The 25,306-nt window shown below is 37.8% G+C and overlaps 1 protein-coding gene across 7 annotated transcripts in view; it reads right to left on the bottom strand.

Annotated features, from left to right (window-relative positions):
- PLCB4 (phospholipase C beta 4) overlaps positions 1–25,306 on the bottom strand; it is a 207,716-nt gene that overhangs the window by 133,302 nt on the left and 49,108 nt on the right. For 3 of the 7 annotated variants that reach the window (XM_035320050.1, XM_035320049.1, XM_035320048.1), the window contains one exon: positions 21,109–21,114. The exons of the other annotated variants lie outside the window; for them this stretch is intronic. The gene's annotated coding sequence lies outside the window, so the exon portion shown is untranslated. The remainder of the gene's footprint in view (positions 1–21,108; positions 21,115–25,306) is intronic. 7 annotated transcript variants of the gene reach the window in all.

Raw genomic sequence — 25,306 nt, 5'->3', positions numbered from 1 at the left:
GGGGAATGGCAGTGCTATTTTCTTTTCTTGAAGAATACTGGTTTTGATAGCTTCTAATGACAGTGAAGTACTTCTGGGAAGATCAAGTTGATAAACACACACGATCAAGTTTGCCTAAATTTGGCACCTACTAGAAGCCACATTCTTATAAAAATTCCTAAAAACCCTGTAGCAAGCAAGTAGGGAAAGAAGGGGGTTTGTCTGTTCAAGTTCACAAATCCTAAATAAGGGAGATGTGAACTTCCTCTAAACTTTTCATAACACATACAAAGAACATTATACAAAGAACACGGGAATTACACAAGGAACACTGATACTTATTTTAGGGAGACTGCATTGTCACCAGGTGCAATCTAAGCTGACCACTAGTTTCCTAATGGCAAAGCCACTTTAAGGGGTTCCTACCATCTTTCGTGCAGAATTATGTAAATTGGCAGTCTACTGCTGTCCTACTCATCTGTTGTGTCTGTGCCGCTGTTTGTGAGACTTGAATAATTTTAGGAGAAAACAAATCACAAAACCCTACCTCTATCCTTCCTTCCTACATTCTTTTTCCCTTATTTTCTAAACTTAGTTCACTGATTAGAGTTACAGTTTGGATTGACAAACAGATGCATGAGCACAGTTGAGGCAATACTAAGTAACAGTGGAATAAGGAGAAAAAGCCATCAGACTGGGAGTGGGAATTATTAAAAACAAACAAACAAACAAACACTTCACACCCAAAGGAATACAACATGGACCTGCATTCCTATTTCATGCTGGCCAGAGGCATTCATGTTTTTCTTCAGTGCTGCCTTGTGTGTGCTTTAATTGTAGTATGCTAACAGCAGTTGGTATTTTACAAAATCCTGGAACTAAGGATTAAAGTTTTAAAGGTTTTAAGGGCTGTGATTTCAAGCTGCTTTACAATAGTAACGAACATTGACTTCTACAGAGAGTTGTAACAGGAGCAGTAAAAATCACATCCAAATGGATGTGGGGAAGACAGATCATATTCAAAATGACGAGATTTTAAGGACCACCATATGCCACAGCTAGAGCAACACATGAAAAATGAACTAAAACACTTAACTGATTGCTGGACTTTGCAACTGCTACTTCACTATTGAGCCAGGGATCTTTCTGTTAGTGCTGATGTACATATGTACCGTAACCAGTGACTTATCCGCTATTATACCCCTAGTGTGAAATCCCGGGCTTACATTAGTCAACAGAGAAAACTGCACCAATGTCAATAAACAGAGGTTCCTGAACTGGGGTAAGGAGATTACTGTTAAAGGGCAAAGGGAGACAACTCTTCCGGAACAGATGCACTTAGCTCTGCTTTTAGCTTGGTCTCCCCTCACACTAACTTCAGCTGTAGATTCAGACTATTTGCCTGCATGCAGCCTTTTCACCTGAAAAGACAAAGCATGTAGTAAGCATCTGTCTGCACACTGTTACTATTGAAAGCCAGCACTTCCAGTAAATGCACTTGCCCAACTGCCTGGTGCCAGTATCAGCTGAGCAAACCCCCTCTGGAGATCACTGCAAGAAGGTAAATTGCACAAGACCACAGCAGTGAGAGAGGCTTATGTATTACCCCACTGCTTCTGCAGCAACAGGCACAACACTAATCCTGGGAGTCCAAGGTCGCACCCCTCTGATCCGAAGAAGGTCCTTGGATTCTGGTGATGTTTTTGGTTATCTGTTTTTGGCATCAAACTCCCTCACATGCCTCTCCAAAAAGATTCAAGTTTTAAATCTATACATCTTCTCAAAACACCCAGCAACAAGTTTGTTCTGAAGCCTCAAGTGTTAGGAGTTCATGGGAGCTCATTCTGCCTTGAAATGATAGCTGCACATCACTTCTCTTTCCTACAGCACTGTACAGAGTCTTTGATATTATTTATTGCATTCACATAAGAACAATTGAAATGTAAAAAGAGGAAGACCTTCAAAACCACAAGGCCATTTCAAGAAAAATGCCAACACCCCCCCATATTCAATTACAAAGGTTGGCAGGCTGGTCAGACAGAAGCCCACAGTTGCCACAGAAAGTAAAGAACCTTCTGTAAGACAGGATGTGGCAGGAACAGAGAGAAAAAGCCACAAAAATATTTTCATCACAGCAGTAACTGCCTAATTCAGCTTGATGAAACCCATCATTTGTTACTGGAGACAGCAGTGATTCCTTCGGCAATGACTCAGGAGTGATACAAAACTGCCTCTACAGAGCAGCCACACCATAAGTAAATCCCCACAAGTGGAGATTTCTTGTAAATAGACAAATATTTTGTGCCTGAAGGGAGAAAATACACATGTGAAATAGAAATGAAGTGCTAAACTCTAGATAGATGACAGCCAGTAGAAATAAAACCATTTAAAATATATGTTTATATTCACTGAAGATCTAGGTGCTCTGACTAGCACAATTCCGTGAAGTACTGCGATGAAATTAATTAAGCAGAAATACGAAATGATGATTCCTCAAAATTTCACTTTGTGTTCTAAAGGACTAAACTTCAAAACAGAAAAAGGTGGCCCCTTTCTGGCTGCAAAATGATTTATGAAGATTTTCAGAAGGTGGCAGTTTGACAGTTTAAAGAAGTTATGACATCATAAAGTCATGGCAAAGCACTACCATCCCAAAATAAGCAGCATATTTTGCATCCAGTCTTTCTTCTGATTATTTCGATTTCCTTTTTCTTACTAAGTCAGAACAATACAAGATTTTCTTCTACATATCCTTTTGCTACTGGTTTGAATGAAAAAAAGAATACATTGACTGTCATTATAACTTGCTTGGAGCATAACGAGGTATTTTGGAGAGTTGTAAGTGTCCATTCTAGCCTCGCGGTGATAGAAACAGAAAATCTATCATGACTTCCATATATACTGTACTTCGTGGTTGGTTTTTTTTTTGGTTTTCCCCCCAAAGGGTAACCAGAAAACCTGTTTTTTTTTTTTGAGGAGTCGTAATTTTTTTAAAGAAGACTGAAAGAAATACGATTCCTTCTTATGTAAAAGATAATAAAGTTAAGGAGTAACTACCTGTATTTTTCCAATGGAATCGTATCTTCAATTCTTCTATTCATTCTTTGCTTTTGTTTTGTCTCATAGAGATCAAATTAAATGATTATCTTAAATTTCCAAACATCATTTGCTCAAGCCAGATTTGTGTTATTTTTGACAAGAAAAATCTCAACAATGGTGTGTTTTTAATCCTTCAGCCTTACATCCACTTCCATATTTACATAATGGTATTTATTCACTTCCAGATACTAGCTGTAGATTCCAGTGACACAAGTGGCTTTATTATTATTATTAATCAAATTAGATTAATATTTCTAATGCATGAATCAAAGTTCTTGGTGGAACACTGCCTTTGGTCTTGTCAACATACACGTTTTTACAAATTATGACTCCTTCAGATTTCTTCAGCATAAGGCCTCAACTCTGCAACCGCTTGTTCAATGGGGCTTCAATTGGTTTGAACTCAAATGAACCAAAACCTGAACCAATTGTCAAGGCCTCACCACAATGCAGCCATATCCTGATTTTTATTCCCCAGTAGCACATAACTCATGTTTTGTGGAAAGACCATATACTGACTTCCCGGTGGTTGGTTTATTGACAGGTTTACAAGGTGCCATCCCTACTCAGCAGCCCTGTATGAGAGCTTCCCAGGGCAAATCCATGTCTGCCGCAGGAACGCTATCTATGGTCGGGTATCTAGTATATCACATTTGTCTTCAAGAAAGCTGTAATACAGAAAGTCTCAAGTAATTCAAGCTTATACAGTAAATGCTCAAAAGGGATACAGTAACAGTCTATAAGCCGAGGTTTTACTTGTCTACTGCATCTTTTAAGGCTATGATATTCTTCTCTAAACTTTCATTTTACTGTCTAGTAATGAAACCTATCACCACCTATTTTTTTTCTTTCTCCAGTTCTTCTTTTTTAACCTGTCGTGCACTATGGCTTTAATACGATACGTCACTTTGACATATATACCCAGCTTACAAGAAGGGACACTGATTTCAACTATGCAATGTATACTGTCTCAAAAAGGAATCTGTCGTAACTACATGTTCATTAACATTTCAACCAGAAATAACAGGGGAGCTATTATTTTAATCAGGAGCAGCAAGATGAAGCATGTGAGAATCATACTTAATTTACATTCAATGATTATTCCTTTTGAGACAAGGCTAGGGTACTGACACTGCTGGGACGGGCAATCTGTGAGGGTCATTTAGGGATGGATCTCAAGTGGCTCCCCCATGCTCTGAGACAGGACTCACCCCCCCAGAAGTCCACGTCATGGCTGTTAACAGTAGTTTTCAGCACTTGTCAACCCCATCACCAGGTCACCTCTGGCAAAACAGCACAAGGAACTTGAGGACTCCTGTGAAAATCTCAGACCAAATATGAACAACCGTGACATTTTGTTTTCAATTCCTATGCCTAGGCTGGGCACAGGGAAAAATCCCTCTGCAGACCCAACAATGTGGCCACGTCAAATACAGCAGACTTCTTAGAAAGAAGTCCAACTGATAACCACCACTCAAAGTAAGACCTTCCTAATGCAACAAAACATTGATTTCTATGGAAATTCCAGACATTTTCAAAAAAGTTGTCAATTCTAGATTCCTTGAGCATCTAAGTATTTGCATCTCTGAATGTATTCACATGAATGAGACCCTGTGAGACTTAAAAAATAAAATTAACACTGCTGCAATGGTTTGTTCACAACAATATTTCTTCAACTGAAGTTCATTAGAGTTTGGTATGACTGATGGGTCACCATTCCCATGAGATAACTATTTGAACTTGTGCGCATGTGGGAACATAATGCTGTCCTATTTATATTTTTAAGCCAGTCCCTATAAGATGCGTCTGTAATAATACAGTGCTCATGGATCTCTCACTGAACTTCTGCCATGTTTCCCACTTTAAAAGCCATTCCCTTTGGAAGCTATATGCAATCAAAAAGAGCTTTAAACATTTTTTCACGTCACTGGAATGTTAATGATTTCAGCACTGGAAGCTTCTTATTTAAGTAGGAGTTCATGAACAATCAGAAAAGTACATGATGTCACTATGGTCAAACGATCCTGTCTGGAACAGAATGAAAACATATACAGACATTTAATATACAACTGGAGAAGAAAAGGTCCACTCTTCAGAACATCAAGTTAAACATTTTCAGCATCAAGAATTAAAGCTAAACTATGATAATGTTTTCAGTTTCATGTATTTAGAGAATCAGTTGAATGCATATACAAATATATTACAATACTAAAAACAAACAAACAAAGAACTACAAAGGAAACATGCAAACTTGCGGAGCCCCAAACATATTCATGCAAGTGGTTGGGCTATATGATATGAACACTTAAGATTTGCATTTAATTTAATAGGACAGTTTTGGTAAAGAACTCTAAGTTCACTACTAAAATGATGGCTTACCATTCAGCAACTAAATGCTCTAATTCATTTAAATGTATGAATCAAGTCTTACTCAAATTTTATACTAACCTTGTTTCCTCTTATAATGATTACCTGTAAAATGCCACAAAAAAAAAAAAAAAAAAAAAAAAAAACACCTTTATGGATCAATGTTTCCTCCCAAGGGAGCGGAGGGGCAGGTGCTGAGCTCTGCTCTCTGGGGACAGCAACAGGACCTGAGGGAACGGCATGGCGCTGGGACAGGGAAGGGTCAGGCTGGGTGTTAGGGAAAGGTTCTGCATCCAGAGGGTGGTCAGGCACTGGGACAGGTTCCCCTGGGCAGTGGGCATGGCACTGAGCTGCCAGAGTTTAAGAAGCATTTGGACAATGCTCAGACATAGGGTCTGGTTTTTGGGTGGTCCTGTGTGGAGCCAGGACGTGGTCTCCATGATCCTTGTGTGTCCCTCCCAGCTCAGGATATTCTATCATTCTATGATGCTGTACGCTGTCATTTCCCATGAAAATCTCTATATAAGCAAATATCGTAAGGACATCAGTGCAGTGCCATGTAAGATTATCCAGTATCACAAAAGTCTGAAAAACCAGGTACTTCAACCGTCATCTTATTAAAAAAAAAAAAAAAAAAAAAAAAAAAAAAAAAAAAAAAAAAAAAAAAGATTGGTCCAAAGTATTCTGTATTGAAGTATTCTGAACATATATTCTGTAATGCCAACATCAAGCCTTATACAATTATTTAATTCTAGAAAGACTATTTGGAAGCTGCAGAAAAGCCACATTTTAACAGAGAAAGGCCTTGACAGAAAAGCTGCCTATGATTGACCTCACTTCTATGAGGCTAGTCATGAAAAAATAAAAAAGGCCTAAAAATTATTTACAAAAAGAAGAACAAAATCATCAGACATTCTATTCTGTGGGAAAATTGAACAAAAGCAAGTTTTAGAAACTGAGGAGCATTCTAGGGAGCCTTTGTATGGAATAAGATTCCCCCCCGCGGGCAGTGGGCCTTTTTTTTTTCCCTAAAGCTCCAGAAAAGCAAACAATAAGCAAAAATGAGTGATACAAAGACAAAAAGAGGAAATGACCTTAGGTACAAATGCAATAAAGAAAAATGTAAATGTGTATGTTTTCATATTTGTTCCTATATAAAATATTTGTTTATATACTTAGATAATTTTCAAAGCAAAGTTGATGATACAAATTTTTGATGATTCAGATCCTCCTCTTGAACTTAGAACAGCTTGACAATAACTTTTGTTTTCTACTTTACTTGTAACATATAGACAACAACCTACATAGCCATTATTTTTTCCCTATACCTTAAATCTCCTAAAAGATACAAATACACTCTGTCCAAAAGAAAGATGCTTTTCTTTGGGCATTCTTAGAATTCCCCATGATCATTTCTAAACAGAAAGACTATTCACTGCGATCTTATCACTTTACTCCCACATATTATAGTCTAGTTTGCTTCAGTGCAGGAAGGTGGAATGCAAATGATTTCATCTGGACTGCATTTGGCCCTTACAAAGCTAATTCCAAAGCTGTATGGAATGAGCTTAAAGAAAATGCATGAAATAATTTACAATACAGTTGCTTTGCACTTTAAGAAGATCACAAATGAAGCTGCATCAGGTTTCTTTTTCAAGTCAACCAAGTATCTAATTCTTTCCTGCAGAAAAATGTTTTTCTTCTTTGGGCACATTACCTGCAATTTCTCTAATTTCTTACATTTGACATTACGCACAGAAATTAACTGGTGGGGTCATATTTGTTACTGTTTAGATAAGTTGTATCACGAGAGCTGTAAAATCACAGCTGAGCTGTGCAACTACAAAAAAAAAAAGCAGTTTTTTAGAGCTGTTTGGGGGGCTTTTACTTGCCATGTAAAAACTACCCAGTTTTCCATGCTTGTTTACTCTCTCCTTTCCCCCTAGACTCCACAGGAGTCTAGAACAGAAAGAAATTGCATTCCTGGCTTTGGCTTGCTATTTCTTCTAAGGATTTATTTATTTTTTTTTAAATGGCCATGAATCAGACAATGAGGATGATTTCAAAGTCAATGTGAATTCTGTCACTGACTTAATTAGAGCTAGGATTTCATCCAAAGAATGTTACCATATGCTATTTAACATTATCTGTAATGTAAACTGTTATACGAAATACAGTCTGACTGTTAAAAGAACCAAAAGCTGTCTAGAGACTTCCTGGTTCATCATATTTCCAAAATTTGTCTGCTATAAAAATTCAAGCTCCTTTTTTTTTCCCCATTCCTTACAAGAGAACCTCTTCATTTAAGAAGAAAAAAAAAAAGAAAGGAAAAAAAAGCTTAAAAAAAAAATTGTTTCTCCATGCAAAGCCATGAACATATCTAAGCATGAAATTTCACCAGTATTGTAGCATACTGGTTTCAATTTATTAAAACCACTGATTTGATAGAGACTAGGAATAAGAGAAACAGGAAACTCCATAAAAAATAGAAAAACGGATACTTTAAATATGGAACTTTTTGGCTCAAAGTATGTGATCTTTAATAAATTGACCCGTGAAGAGGCAGTCAGTGTGACTCATCCAGCTAACTACATTGTTGCTCAGATCAAAGATGAATTTAAATTGTTTTGAAATAAAAAGGAATAACCTGCAGAACTAGAATACGTTTTTTAAACAATACAAGGTGTTTGTTGATGTAAGGAAACAGGACATGACAACCACTGTACAACAAGAAGATGCAACTATATTTTTCATCCGGCAGTGTCCCTGATCAAATGCCAGACCACAAAAATAGCAGAATAGTTTCAATTGGCCTGCAGGGGCACTATCCATACCACACCCCTGGATGTGTTTAATACCAGGTTGGATGGGGCTTTGAACAACCTGGTCTGGTGGGAGGTGTCCTTGCCCATGGCATGGGGTTTGGAATTAGATTGGCTTTAAGGTCTCTTCCAACCCAACTCACTCTGAGTCATTCTATGCTGTATGCAGAGCCAGGCTTGAACCTCACATACCCTCCCAGATGTCCAGGGCTTCCTTGCATGGGAATTTTGGCTGACTCACTTCAGGCTTCAAAGCAACAGCACCAAACAGCTTAGATCGCTCAGGTGTTTGGGTTCAGCTGCAAATTTAAGCCTAGAGCTATCACCAGCGGTACAGATGTAGCCTATTTGAATTTACAGATTACATCCCATAGTCTTCACACAACACAGACAAAAGTGGTGATTTACAATGGAGATTGCCTAGGTAGGTAACTCTCTGCCACATATAATAAGGGTACCTGTTCCTCTGCATACAGAATTCTACTCTGAATTTTGTAGCTAGGCAGATGACCAGTCAATTTTGAAGGAGGGGGAGGGACTGACACTTTACCAGATAGAGCTGCAAATATGGCTTCATAATTCATATGCAAAGTTCCCCTTTTCAATGTTTATGTAAAGGTTCTTGCAATGTTCCACAACTTTTCTGTAGGTATTTGATTTGGCTTATTTTGAAAGAGTTGCTTGAATTATGCTTATTTTATGAGGACTCAATTACTCATGTAATTCCATAGGTTAAGTAAAAATAGATAAATATATTTCATTACGTTTTACAGGATTTTTAACAGTCTCAAAGTTTTATTGATTTTTTTTTAGTAGGGAAGAATTTACAGAAAAAAAGTCTCATAATTCTTTTGACATTTTAAATTGTTAACTTTTCTATACTGTAATAGGTACTTCTATGGCAAAGAAAATCAACAATGCCTCTGCCAAAAAGTCACAATAGGTTATGTACAACTTTAATAAGCACAACAAAACAAAAAAGAGCTGTTATCAGACATCTTCCAGTTGCAAGTTAGAATTAAAATGGTGCTTACTATATATAAACTGTGTATTAGACCATTTTTGCCTTCGTGTATGTGTACCCATCATATTGCAGTTCTATAAAAACAAAACTGAATGAACAAATGGTTTACAATTGATTCATCTAACTCAATCGCTACGTATTTTATTTCATTTAATTTTTAAAAAGGAAGAAATCTTATGCGTGCCCCAGCTATGCTCACCATAATTTAAGAGTAATGTATCCAGGCAGCCTCTAAGTCAATGAACCTTCACTTTTCATCAATTTGCAATGCAATGCCATTCCTCACCAGCAGCTCCGTGCCATTCCATTCACATCACCCATTTCCCTGTGCACTGTCTTCCACCTGTCTGTAAAACGCTCTTGAGCTTCACGTCAGTGATACTGCAATTCAATACTTCTCCTTTAATTAGAAGGGCAGCTAATATGGGAAGATATAATTGATATAAAATCTGATGCATTTCAAACAAAACAACATCAGTCTCTTCATTACAGCTTCAATCTGTCAGGCTACTGGCCCATTTCCATGATTTTCTAGTAGCATTTTTCAGTATCTTACACTTGTCTTGCATGTTATTAAGGAACAAAAGATAATTTCAATCTCTACCACTCCTATAAATGTTCTTGAGTTAAAAATAAATCAACCAATACACAACAAAAATACAAGTACCAAGCAAAGTGACCAAGTGTGTAACCACACAGAGGAACTGCAAGTATGTGCTTACAGGTTTAACTGATTGGATGTATAAAGGACACATTAAAAATAACATTAACCACTGTCAAGGCAGAAACAGTCTGTATTTTATTAGGTGTTTTCTTCTTTGCTAGCTTTCAGTTGCAGCAAACTAAAACTGTATCAGTCGAGAAGTGTTTGAGACAGACTTGTAACGTTTATAGTACCTCAGCTATTCCAAAAAATGCGTAACTGGTCTGAGAAGAAGCAAAATTTTAGAAAAAAAGTCTTTGTAAAATTTAAAATATATAAGAAGTTAAATATGCCCTTGCTGTTTCTATCAGGCAGCATAGTACCCTCCACTGAGTTAGGCTTAGTCTACACTGGAAGATGGATTTATCTTAATTTTACCAGTTTTGCATCATTAAAATACACAGTACAATTTCTCTCATAGGACAGATAAGTCAAATTTTACTTAGATGAGTGTTTTCTCCCTTGGGTTTATACTCCTTTACATACAAGAGGAATTAATATAAATAAAAACATTACAATATTAACTAGTAATGTTGTAATCAATACTACATAAATTCAGGTGGGACGAATTATATCAACCAAAACCTACCAGAAACCAAATCTTTTTTTTTTTCTTATCCAAACAAATCTGAATTGCACAAAGCAACTGTATAGAACCACTAATAATTTTTTTCTGTATATACACATATTTATTCTTAAATAAGTAAAGCATAAAAAGGACTTTTTTCTTTTAAAACCCCAATGCTATTCTCCATCTAACCATTCCTTGATACAACTCATCTGTGAAAAATAAATGGCACAAGAATGAGCCTGAAAACGTGTCTGTATTACAGCTGCCAACCTTTAACAGTGGGCACAGCTAACACTGCTGCTGGAGGCAGTGTTGCTGCACGCACCGAGGTGCTCAGCCGCTCTTCATCCTGCCAGCCCAGTGAGGCCGGTCAAAGCGATGCTGCAGGGGGCTGCCTCTCGGCACGGGTACCCAGACGTGCCTGCTTCTCCAGTGGTGCTGACATTTCTGTTAGCACCATTGCATTCTACTGGCACCCAACCAAGCAAGGCAGATGGGTGACTCTTCAAATGCGACTCCTGATGCTGTGCTCACACAGCCAGCTGCAGGACAGAGGTAGCATAAACACAGCAAAAACTTAACTGGAATCACTCTGACAGCGCTATTCTATGCCTTCCTCCATGTGAGTAACAAATTCCTTCTGAGATCTGAATTGCCTCACGCTGCAGTACAGGGCACAACAACATCATGCCAGAATGACTTCTACAGAGCACAGAGAAAAAGGAAAAAGCAAAAGATGGAAAATTAATTCATCTCTGTCTCCCCAAAGGTAATTCTAATTCAGGTAATTCTACCCCCCACACACTCTACCACTCTAGCAGCCTCTCACTGCTTTGGCTAAGGCTGACCCTCAGAAACAGAAGGTAATCACCATCCATAGTATTTGCCATCCCCACATTACTAGCCCCTCTGCAAACCTGTGAAAGGATCTGTTAGCACAGAACACGGTTCATCACATTAGCTATTTTCCTTTAACTTATCTCTTTCTATTGATTTTTAAATGAGCCATCAGAACTTGAACGAGACACACTTCCTGCACTAAAAACTAAGCAGCATCTCAAGTCTGCAGGCAAATTGCTAAATTCAGGACAGATACTCTCAGATTCAAAGTGTTCTATGATAAAGATTGGGCCTCCTGGGCAACCGTACAATTACAGCATAATGCAAATAAATACCTGTGTCTGCATTATCACAATAACATCATCATCAGACGACACTAGATCATCACTGACTGTTGGTTCAGAATGCCACTTAACATAGAAAACAAATTATCTAGTGCTGCCTCTGCAGTTCTCTTTGCTGACCCACCCCCCCCCCCCCCAAAAAAAAAAGAAGAAGCACAAAACGGACAAATTTAGAAGGCAAATAAGACATCTTTTCAATTTGTTCAAAATCATCGTCTAGAAAATGATAAGAAAATTCCCTTGTGAAGTATTGAAAATGAAAATAAGATGTTATGAGAGAGCTACAGAACAACTACACTACAGCTGAAGAGGACAATAAAGGCATTATAAGGCATTATGCTAAATGGTCTCCGTGCCCTATCTATCTACTATTTTCCAGTTATGATTAAAAGCAGAGGCAATGCAAAAAGACTGATAATATTGATTCTGTTTGACATAAATTTCCTACCAGACTGCAGACTACTGTGAAAGAACGCCTGGTGACAGATTTTATGGTCACATACAAAACAGCCCCAAATTATTACAGAAATAATTAAAAAAATAAAAATCAGCAGACCACCCAGATTGTTAATTACATTTTTATTACACATTCTTTGAATATACTTGCAGATCAGATCCATTTTGTAAATAGGATTTTTATGGCTTAAATTCCATAAAGTAAATAAATAATCAGAGTCATCAACTATTGACCCCAGTCTAAAAAACTGTGCTTGTCTGGAGCAGGAGCTTGCATTGTGCCGTTACTTAAAAGGAAGAGCATGTGTAACTACGAGCCCCCCTCACCTAAACAAATGTTCATTTTTGTTTTGCATTCCTCTGATCTGTTGTGGGGTTTTTGGTTCTTTTTGTTGTTTTTTGGTTGTCCGTTTTTTTGTTTGATTGGTTTTATTTAAAAAAAAAAAAAATCACCACATACTGACAATAGCTCTTGGTACAATGCAAGCCAGCCACGATTTTCTTCCAGTATGGGCCATGTAGCCCTTCCAGCTAATTGAGGTCCAGTCACTCCCACATTTGCCATATAAATGGAGTAAGCAAAATGGCCCTAGAAGTTATCTGCAGTTTATCTGCCTCTCTGTCCTCTAACTAGCAATACTCAAGTAGGCCAAATACCAAGAACGAAAATGCACACAAACGCAGTCCATTTTTAACTGTATTTTTTTCTTTAGGAAACATAAAACCTTCGTAACAGTCACTTGTTTATAAGAGAAAAGGGAAAGTATCTGCAGACATAGCCTAATCAATTTTTCCCTTATGCGGGTATAGCCTAGAGCAATGCACTCAACTCCCAAACCTCTAGATCCCTAACACAATAAGGCATGCGAGTTGATACATACATGAAGAATACCCCAGTATAAGAAATAAACCAAACATTTATTTTTACTAACCTTAAAAATATATTTACAGTGATGCTTTTTAGAGATGAAATGTCATGAAAAGCTTCCAAAACACATTTGGCTTCATATTTATAAGTATCTATTAATTCTGTAAAGTTCAGCTGATAAGCTCTTGTTAATTATAAGACTTTCTGTGCATGCCTTTCATCTGAGGTTCTGGAAGTGCTTGGAAAATCTTAATTAGGTCTCAGAACACCAATGTGAAGAAAGAGTATTCTCTTTGCACAGAAGTAAAGACAAGGTGCAGACAGATTACGTGATTTGCCAAAGGTCACAAGGCGGCTCTGGTCCTAAAAGGCAGTCAGCAGACACCAGTGTTAGCAGAGCTGTTCTCTCCAATACCCTCATCTCCAGTCGCATCTTGCAACCACCACACCGCTTACTTCTGTCCCTCACGTAAATGTTGTATCCCCTCTTTGATTTTCAGTCACAGATTGAGCCAGAGCCCATGGAGACTCAGTCTATTCCAAGGAAAGTTCATTTCTAGTTTGGGGCAGTTGCATAAATTTACCTTCTTTAATCTGAACTGGTCTATGCAGGCACAACTGTTCATTAAAGCCACAGCAAACCTTGCTTGGTATAATTAAATGATGTGCCTGGAAGGCTGGAATATTTTATAGCCTCAAAGGTTTAAAATCTCATTTTAAGCTCTGATTACTTGAACCACTACTATAAAACTACAATGGATAAAATCTTATCTGAAGCCGATTAAATCTTTGCTATTGTAATGGAAGAGTAGCAAACAATCAATTTGCATTTTCCCTGTATATTTACCTCTACTGCAGCTTTCAGTTCTGCAGTGGAGCATACTGTCTGCCAACTTGGTCTAACTTAAGTCCAAAACTTCCATTTTTTATTGCCAATCATCTGCTTCAACAAACCATACTAAAAAATAAAAAATAAAAAATAATAAAAAAAAAAATAAAATCTGCTTTCATTTGTTTAAAATCAAGTGAGTAATTCTACTTGGCAGGATTTGATTGCTGTAATACAAACGTGAGGTGAAGTAATGAGATGACAGTTATAAAAGAAGAGCTCTAAAAAAAATGGGAGTGATAAGGAGAAAGATGATCAATTCTTCTAGTTGTAAGCTAAAACATTATTCAGCTTCCTACACAAACTTATACCGATGTGTCTGACAAGATGTTGGACGCATACATGCCCTTGTACCCATACAGGATCAGAACTACTCAGACACCTCAAAAAAATAAAACACTTTTCAGGAGTGCTCAGCACACACAGCACATAACCTTTGTGCTCACCAATAGATTTTCAGAAGATCAGGATCTGGTGGCAGCAAACCTGAGATGAGAGCGTATTGCTCTCCTGAAAAGTTGACATTTACCATGGAATCCGACTGACGGCTCAGCTTGGGGGAGTAAGGGGAGGATGGGGGGGGAGGAGCAGAAATCGAGTTCACACTGTCACTACACTTTCAATTGGATTTAAACCTCACCTAAAGCACAGCACATTAGGAGTAGTCAAGCTAGTGTATCCAAGATATTACTCATTCACCAGGCAGGTTCATTTTTGAATAGGGAATAGACCATTGCAAATTACTCCAAATCCTTTTCTATTTTGTCCCAGTTAAAGCTTCTTACTTAATCACTCCTTGAAAATATAAGATATCCTTTCATTCATATTACAAAAAAAAAATAAAAAAAATCTGCTGCTTCACACTACTCATTAATTTGAAACTTCTATATTTGGAACCACCATTTTCCATTCCAACTGTACTGGTGAGATGCACAAAGACCAAAGAGTTGTCAAACAAAACAACACACAGTTTTTAAATGCAAAAACAGCTTTTAGAAAAACACTACCTTGCAAAAATCATTTGGAAGTTGAAACTGGGGGTATACGCAGCACTGCCAGAAAAAAAAAAAGAAAAAAAAGAAAAAAAAAAAAAAAAGCATGGGCAGCAAGCAAGAAAAGTGGTGCACAGTGCTTCTACGTTTAAAAAAGTTGGAAGTGGACCCTCACACATAGAAGAACGGAGATGAAAGCAATTCTCACCCAGGTCAGACTGATGAAAACCTGGGTGGGGATAGAGAAGACTTGGTCCTAAACAACATGAAAAAAAAAATTGTCACCCCACTATTTTCACATACAAATAGGAAGACAAGAGTAGTTTGTGAAGCCGCTGATATTGATGAGGAGCAGAAGGGCTGCTGCCAGCCACTCAGAGATGCATTCCAAAAGAATATACTTTCTTTAACAACGTTAGAGATATTTCAACTTATTGTTGTGCTTAGAGACAGTATCAGTGAGATGTTTTCAAACTGGGCCTCATGTCTGAGCCCATGGTTTGCCCCAGAGGGCACTGCATGTTGAACAAAATCCAGTTCAAAATCCAGTTGAACAAAAGCCCTGAGGCAAGTGAACAGCTCTCATGAGAATACATGGACAGACAACCCAAAAGAAATCAGTCAATACTCAGAAAACATGCTGGCTCCTTGAACCCACTTGCACAACCAGCTATAAACCCTTGTTTATAGCTTTTCAGATCGCAGGGAAGCTGAAGATAGACTGTGTTAATTTTATATCATGTTTTTTAATTAAATTTTTCTGGCTACTCAGAACCCAATTTTCTCTTCATAATATGAATCTTTACTGGATATCTGTAAATAGAACATGGATTCATTTCCATATAAAGAGATCTAAATATACTACCCTTCACCAGTGGGGGGGGAACAGAAAACCCCCTGTTAACTAACAATCCATCTAATCTTTCACAGACTTTACACAGTGAAATCATTAATACAGCTCATGCTGCTACGAATCAGACCCTCTGAATAAAATACAGGCACTAGTAAAGGGTATCAGTAATACTTTAGTCCAGCTCTCCATGGCTGAAGAAACACTTCATTGAACTGAATGAAAAGAATGAGTATCAGGTTGGAAAACAATGGCCTTTGAATTCCCGCTTCTACTGAACTAGATCGGCATTTTGCCACTGATTTTAGCTGAAATCGCAATTAATTCTGAAGAGTGCCAGGAAAAGCAGCAGAATTTCCCACTGAATTTCCTCTGTGAAGCACATTTTTGCCAAGCAGTGTCAGTTACAGCCATAAAGGAATGCCTTCCAAGGAACCTTTCCTCCTACTTTCTAACCATGAAAGAGCACAGGGGAAAACAGGAAGAACCAACTGCTAAAACAGGATGCGAGAAGAGCTGTTTGTTGTTTTTATTTCAAGTACTCCATGGTTTCTCGAGTCATAATCATCACAATGACAGGGTTTTTCCTCAGGTCTTAATAACTAATCTAAACTGTACATTGGCATTTGTGGACATAACTTAGCAAACAAAGGGTTGGTTAACAGTAGGTAGAATAAAATCCAGTTGGTTGTCTGTGCTCAGGTTTACTCCTGGCACATGCAAATTACCACAATTTCTAATATATTCATTATACAAGAAACATCATAAACTTAAGCTATAGTGTAATAATAATAATAAAAAAAATAGAAACTATGCATGTTTTGAACATGTAGTAAAATAAGGCATTATGTCTGTTCATTCTATTTACTATCTAATGCATACACACATTTGTCAGGGGAAAATCATATTTCTTCAGATGTTTAAAAATGTTCATTAATGAATCAACCAACTACTCATTTTGTTTAATAAAAAATTTTAGCAACAAAGTGAAAAAAAAAAAAAAGAAATCATTGGCTTTTGAAAGAAAAACAGCTACAGAGTTTAAAAATATATGCAATTAAATTTTAAGCTAAAAAACAGAGTTCTACATATGCCATTTCCAAAAGGCTTTTTTACAACAAAACCAGGGAGGCTGGCTTCATTTCCCAGCATTGCTTGTTAATAGCTTGAGAGTGAAATACTTGTTGTGGGATTCTGGTGACTACACCACTCAATTGTTAGAATGACTGCAATGTCACTCAATAATTTGATTGTCCTTACTGAGAGCCATTAGACAGTGAATGTTTCTGAAAGTCTGGGACTTGTTTAACCAGAAACTGATCTCTTCTCAAAATATCACCAATTATTTATGAGGGAATAGTTGTTTAAGAGCTTTTGACAATTCAAATGTCTTCTAAACCCAGAATCATGTGAGAATTAGCTAATGATTCTGATGGCAAATTATCTTAGCAGGAATGCAAGAAGGATAATGCTTGGTTTTAAATCATCATATACTACCGCAGAATAATAATTAATTTAAGTAACAGAGGTATTTACCAGGCAGTAAAGCAAGAGCCAGAGAGTCCTAGACTGGTAAGTTTCTTTGTGTGGGGAATCACTTGAGTCTTTGGGTATTCCTTAGCAGCTTTGGAGCAGTCCTTGCACCAATAATCTGAAACACATTTCAACAATTTTCCTCTCCCTGAGGAACCATGCTCTCAGGTCAGGGGTGTGGGACTGTGAAACACTGGAGTGGAAGAAGCTGACATCACGGGTGTAAACACCTAGGCTGCACATGGGTAGGTGCGTAGCAGAACGGTGAAGGAGGTAGAGAGTACAGAGGAAAGGGCATACCTTAAGTTGGGGCAGAAGGATTTCCTACTAGGAGGTAAAATAAAGAACATGTGGCTATGGAAGCATGATGGGAAGGTGACAGTTAAAGTAGGGGAGACATGACTGATTTAATAAGTCAGATGCAAAGCTGAAACTGCTGCTGTCACGAGTAGCAGTTCCAAAGCAAACTACGGATGAGAACTCATGTAAGGTTATAAATAAGCATCAAAACAAATAGAGCTTGTCCCCAAGCTCCACTGTTTGCAGCGGAGGTACTCACTTTGTACAGCCAAGACTCCCTCAACTTATGTGAACTTTACCAGTTCACGGTAAAGGAGGGAGCACTCACCTTTGAGGTCAGGGGAAGGATACAACATCCTGCTTCCAAAATGAGGAAGGTTAGGTGACAAGCCATCAGGAACACTAGGATCCCCAAGCAACCAGCAGGAGAGGTTCTCCATTCCCCACCCCCATTAACTTCTGGTCTGTAACAGGAAACATATTTTTCTACCTTCTCTGCAAAGCAGGCTCTGACCTAAAAACAAAGGCAGATAATTCAATGGAGCATTGAAGTGTGCAAGTGAGCAAACAGCATGATTCCAGAGCAAAGGGCCCAGACGGTAGAACTCCTCCTGTTTCCAGCTTTTCATCCTGACTCAGTGTAAGAAGAGACTTACCTGATGAGGAAAGAATCAGTACAATAAGCAGAAAGGAACCAGTGCTGCTGAAGAAAGGGTGAACGTGACCCCTTTTTCTTACACTTCCACCAACATGGGAAATCGCCTGCCAAACTCTCTCTGCCTTCATTTGACACAGGAGAGCAAGCAGTCCGAGTTACACCGCTGCTCACACCAGCAAGCTTTGCACCTTTCAGAGAAGTCCTTGCTCTCATTATCTATCCAGATCATCCTATCACCATCATCACACACACTTCTCTGATACACTCTCTCTTTGCCCCTTGCCTTTTCTCTTCTTTTCTTTCTTCTCCCCAAAATGACAATACTACCTTGAAATGGTAATAAAATAATCAAAGCAAGCATGAAGTCTGAACTAAATTCACTTCCTCTTTGAGTTGTTTCTTCCTCGCTCATTCTTCTCTTACTTTAGCCCTGGTAATAATCTGGGTCAAATCTACAATTTTCAATCAAACCCAGGATTTTTTTTTTTTACGGAGAAAACATGCATTTGATTACAATTTTTTTTTTTTGCCTGACCCCATTCTCATCAACGATTCAGTTTTGGGTCTGTTGTCATCGCACTGGCACTATCACAAACTCTTTTTTCCTCAAGAGAAAGCAATCTGTGATTAGCTGTAGTTCCACGCTTCTGGGTGACGACTCTGCATCTTGCATTTTCTTGGTATTGCAAACACTGCATGCAGCCATATGAAAGCTTTTGTCAAGTCCATCAACACAGCTTTTTCCCAGTCCACCTTATTGATACCCTACTAAAATTGACGTGTAAAAGTTACTAACACTAAAACAGAAAATTCTGATTTCAGTAGTTCTCAGGCTATTTTGTAACAATCATTCAAGTCAAATGCTAGAGGAAACACCTGAAATTTATTTTATTTCATTTATTTCCAAATGAAATCAAAACACAGATGACCCCTATTTGCTTATCACACTCAATGGTATTCTCAAGAGTGACATTACTTAGGTTTCATAGATGAACTAATCTAAAAGCTGTCAGAAAATTCAGGTGTGTCAGAAGAGTTTTGTACTGGAAGCATACTGTAAATCACAAACTGCTTCAGAGATGACATTTTCAGAAAAGTTTCTGAGACTAGCAGTAAGCCAAATAAGGATTCTTTTTCAAGGAGCTTACTATATAGTACTTTGTTACTCTCGATCTTCTTCCTTCCCACAAGATCTGTAGACAGAAAGCAGATTTCATTCACTGTGACTTGCAGTCCATGACTCAAAGACGTTCAGAAAGAAACTCAATTACGGCAGCATTCCAGATTGTTTTCCGGATACAACATAACATCCCATCACCCCCAGAGGAAACGCACACCAGTGTTGAAATTCCTACTGGAACATGTGCTCCCTCTTTACTTGGCAAAATCTCACAAGCCAAAAAGCCTCAGCTGCTGTATGATACCACGTGCCAAAATAGAAATCAAAGCCTTTGACATCATTCAACCTCAAACAGTAGAAATTCTTTTTATAACCACATGTAGTAGTTCTGTGTACGCAAAATTTCTTAAAATGATGCTTACACGTACAGCTCTTGAACTGTCCCATATGCTTCCTTCCCTTCTTCCCTTACCAACACTATCTTTACATCAGTATCAGTAATACTTATTCCCAACAGAGGCTTTCCATACTTGCCATGAAAAACACTGCGCTCTAATTTTTTCTCTTCATACCTACAAGTAAATTGACAGTTTAAAACCTTGTTTTATGAAAAGTGTATGCTCACATCTTGAGTTAGCCCAGACAGTACTAAAGGCACAAAATTTATCGCCTGCTCACTTTTAGAGACTTACGGTACAAGCAGACGGCGGAACACCCTGTTTTTCCCCAAGGATCATCTAATACAGCAAGATCAAATGAGATGAAAAAGTTGTCTTACAGAGCAAGTATCAGCAAATTTCAAAGCACTAGAAACACAAAGTGGATTAGAACGTCTCCCTATAAAAAAGGATCAGATAACTCCTGATCTGACAATACCTGGCTACCTATCTTTGAACAACACATTTCGCCTTTGTGTTTTATCATCTCTACAACTGGGGATAATGCCATCTCACGGGACTGTTTTGAGGTTTAATTATTACTTGTAAAGGCCTTCAACTTCCTGAGCTGAAAGGCAGTTTTAAACATTAGTAGCATGCATAATGTAGATCTGTATAGCCTACAGACCTTAGCAGTCAATCCTAGCAAATAAAGCCAGAATATGTTACATGTTAATCTTGTGCTGCTGCACGCGAACATGCAGAAGATTGCGCACATTATTTAAATCAAACTTAAGGCTCTGCAGCAAGGGAAGCTATTTGACTTTACCACAGAAGTAAAGTCTACTCATTTAAAAGCTGCAATAAATCTATCAGGAACATTTCTGTATTAAAACACTGGACATAATTGTAAGAGCTTTCAATACTCCTGACAAAGGCCTCCCCTAAAAAAGAGAGTTGGTAAAGAAAAATACAAGTAGAGGACATGAAACATTTAGCCTCTAGGAGAAAGAGGCTAACAGATCTAACCTAAAAGGAAAGTCAATTCCGTGCAAAAGGCATAGGTGCTTGCATAACAAGCTTTTTTTTTTTTTTTTTTTTTTTTCTTCTCATCTGCCACCTTTTTTTCCCCTCCAACAAAGGGCTCACTGTAAAGCATGGGAAAGAGGCAGCTGCTCCCATAGGACCTCTAATAAACTTTGGGCCTATACTCTCATATGAAAATGATATAGCCCTTACCAACTCTGATTTTACCTAACAAGGGCCTTATTCTGAGCTAACGTCCTTAATGTCACCTGTCAAACTCATCTAGCTACTTCCTTCTAGCTTATGCCAGTATGGATGATTGGAGTATCAAGGCAATCCCTACCACAGGAGACCTTGCTCCCCTCAGAGGTGGGACTGCATCTCCACTATCCAACCAGACATTCAGGGCTCCACCACACCTCCCCAGCATGTGCTGCTTCTCTTCCTCATTTCACTCTCAGTACATCTTGAAGGCATACTGTCTCCCCACAGCTCAATATGTGGTGCCAGCAGAAGGAATCCCTCACACTGTTCACATACTGCTCTCCTTATTTACACAGATGAGCACGATATACAATGGATTAGGAAATCAATATTCACTCCAACCGCACTGCAGCTAAACCTCAGTACAGTGTGCTCTATTTAATAAATTCTCCCAATTCTGATAGTCTCTCAAGTTTCCGAAAACCAAATTAGTATGTTAGACTGAAATAATAATAATAATAAAAAACAGCCAACCCAAAAAACACCTGCTGAAGTTTTTATCCATGCTTCAAGAGATACAGAACTACTTTCCAGTTCAGCTTTGTGTCATGAGCATTGTCTGCCTTTGAAACAAAAATACAATGAAAAGAGATAGCTGCGATCATCAGTAATTCATTCCTTTCCATGTGCATTTATACTTATACCCATTAGGTCTCTACAACTAAATGCTGCACCCTATCAATATGCAAATAGCTGCTTTCCCACTTCAAGTTTCAGACACAAAAGAATGAAAGACTAGTTCATTTAATAATTGCTTTCAAGAGACTAGTGAGAATCATCAACAATAAGTGTTCTTACGGGTTTCACTCTGATCTTGGACAGGAATACGATCAGTATGTGCTGAGACAAAGGTCCATGCTGAAAAGCAGGACTGATGAACTGTGTGGTAGAGGAGTGGGTGAAGATCCTGTCTCTGCAGCAGGCTATGCATGTAGGCAGGGAAAGGATATACACACATGTACCGTACTCTCATTGTAATCCGAAGACTGGATGAATGACAGCAAGCCACCAGTAACTTGAATTTCAGTCCTTTATAATGTATTAGTGAAAAACCAAGACTGAGGTCACACAAGAAGACTTATACAAATTAAATGCTAGAACGAAGGAAAAAAGGGAAAGTTTATTGGCTAATGAACAGGTTGGCCTATTCCTTGGATCCAAGCCAGGATGTTATGGTCCAAGGATAGGGACAAGTAGGTGGCTGGGTTCAGACACCAGTGATTAACGAGTCTCAGTCCATGTAGATGCTGGTGACAGGCCAGGTACCACAGGATCCTGCCGGACACTGAGAAAGGTTTCAGTGATAAACCCGTGGCGATAAACTGACAGCTGCCTGGAGACTAGCAGGATAGAGTCGCAGAGAAGTGTGTAAGACACTTGTGTTGTTTTCCATTTATTAAAGATTTACATAAGAGAAAGATTTTCTTTTTGAGGTTTAAAAAAAAAAAAAAAAAAAAGAAGAAAGTAATCTGCAAAGGTCAATACGCAACGTATGATTACAAAATATTTAAAGGCCAAAGAGACTATTGTGCCATTGCTGAAAGTTGGTTGCTGTTCTGTAACCTTTAGAATGACTTTCTTATCAACAGTGAGTAATTGTGACCTTTCTCATCAAAAAAATGTGATCAAATTCTTAATCCATTATAGAGAACACAATGGAAAGATCTTTTTCCTCCTTTATTGTTACAACGCTTATGCAAGCCATAGGCAATGAATAGTTTCAGATGGTGTTTTGATGTGTCAGGATAAAGACTAAGAGGAGTTGTTTTTTTTTGTTTGCTTGTTTTTGTTATTAGGAAATGAAGGCTTGTATCCTCAATTTAGTTTTCTGTACTGGTTTTCTGCCTTTTTGGGGGGAAAAACAAATAGAGCCATTTTTAGCTATTTTAAAATTAAAGCAGAGGCCTAGTATTTCCCTTTGTTAATTATGCAAAGTGTTTACATGATAACATATCAATGTTGAACAAAATTCACTAACAGATTATACACAACATCACTTTAAAACAAGTCATTCTTCTAGCACATTTGACAATTTCAAGGGCAACTACTTGAACTAGAACAGTAAAAAGCACAAGAAAAAAAAGTGAATACGTGTAAACCTCAGACAACAGCTCTTGTGGTAACCATAAAAATGAAGAACTACAAATCACCTTACGTGCAGAGTTAGCTTTACAGAGAAAATGAGAGGTTGAAACGTGAGTTTAATGAAGCTGTAATTTCTCACCTAACTCAAGAGTCTAAGAGCTATATGCACAAGTTATCTGTCTAGCTCTAATGACTGCAAAATGTTAGACACCTCCGGAGGACAAGTCATACCATCCTTGGATATTTGTCTAGAACAAGACAGATGAATCATTCCCCCAGAGGTGCCTTATTCTCCCCTGCAACTTCAGAAGCCACCAAACCAATAGCTTAAATAGATGCGTTGCTTTAGGCACCTAGACTAGGTGAGATAAATCCTACCCATACAGCTAGACAGCATATCAAATAATACAATATATCCACTTCTCTGTGTATGTAAAAACTGAGATGTGCCCTTTTTTCCTGTACTGTAACTTAATACTTCCTTTCTAACTCTTTCCTCATCTAACCTGTTTTATGCATTATCTTAAAAACATTTTCTCCCGTTTCCCCCCTCACTGCTCCCATCTCTTTAGAGAGACAACTTTAGAGAGACAAATTAAAAAGAAATCAAAAACTAAAAAAAAAAAAAAGTGACAAATTGTGTAGATCTCAGTTTAGATTACACTAGAACTGAAAGAAATTTTAAAGCACCTGGAAACATCCCCTGCATAAAGTTTACTTTATGACACAAAATCACTTCCCGAGCTTCCTCTGCAGCAAAGAAAGTGTTGTGGAGGATGTTTGTTTGCTTGTTTGGATGCACATTAATTAGTATTATTCTATCAAAAATACACTTAATTCTCCTAAGTGTAATAAATACAGTAAACATTAAAAATTCTGTATTTTACCAGAATGCCAATATAATCAGTGTAGCAATGAGTACCTGAGAATGCTACTCATTATATGTTTGGTACTGGTTACAGCTCTTTTCTGAAGGCTCAGTACAAAAATGTGGACGGAAAGATGCAAAGGCTCACGAAGCTGCATGAAACGGGCTTTTATTAAGCATTTATGACAACATAGACCATTGGTTTGATGTTATTCTTCAATTTTACCAAAAGTACCGGAGATGAAGATAATTTCTCGTCAAATGAAACAAGTGCGATGAAAACAAAAACAGCAGTGTAAGGCCTTCCAATTACTTCAACATCACCATGCAAGTTAACTACAGAAATTAGCTCATGTGGAACATTTTATGATTATAAGCTATCAGAACATTGGCAGCTGATGTTACTCAGTGAATACCAGGAAAAAGTAATTATATGAGAGCACAGAGTTAGAATAAATATCTTCCCTGATAGGTGTGAAAAAAAAGGAACAGACGCATGCATGATGCAAACTCAAATGTTTTTTTGGAAGTTACTGGCATCTGAAGATGTGGACCAACCTTTTTATTTTTAAGGAAAAAAGTAAAGAAATAAGAAAGTAAGGAGCATAATCCTTATTATGTAATTGCCTTTTTTTGTTAAACAAGGTTGTTGCTATTTTGCATTACATCAAGCTACATGACTTAATCCTAAAAATTCTATTAAGTAGTGTATGTGTAAGAAGGGACCTTGTTCAGAATGAGAGCAGCCTCATGTGAACAACACGGACTCAAAACTCTATTGTACAGTGTTCTCAGGCTACTACCTGGCTGCTCGTACAGTATTTCCTCAAGTATTCCTGCAATTATACATGCACAAAACAGCTGAAGTTATCTTCCGCTCCACAGTACTGGGATTCTCAAGTAGAGTTATTTCAAAAATGCCTTCAAATGGTTCTACTGCACAGCTGCTGTCCTGACAGCAAAGACAGTTTGATTAACCAAAAGCAAGTTTGCCTGGACCTTACACAGAGCTTTTTTCCTCAAAAGCTGACACAGAAATACATCCAAGTGCATATACAGATTCCAGCAGCAGAGACTGACCTGAAGTACCAACTAGCTTTGTAAATGTAGCAGTTATCTGTGGAAATAAATAAATAAATAAATAAATAACCTCTTAAGTTAAAAAAATAAAATAAAATAAAAAATAAAATAAAAAAATCACACCATGCCAAGGAGTAAAGATGGAGAGGTAAAAAAAAAAAAAAAAAAAAAAAAAAAAAAAAAAAAAAAAT

Source organism: Oxyura jamaicensis, chromosome 3 (assembly GCF_011077185.1).
Source record: "Oxyura jamaicensis isolate SHBP4307 breed ruddy duck chromosome 3, BPBGC_Ojam_1.0, whole genome shotgun sequence".
NCBI classification, from domain to species: Eukaryota; Metazoa; Chordata; class Aves; order Anseriformes; family Anatidae; genus Oxyura; species Oxyura jamaicensis.
The sequence above is the reverse complement of the archived record's forward strand: the minus strand, read 5'-3'. Positions and strand labels throughout refer to the sequence as shown.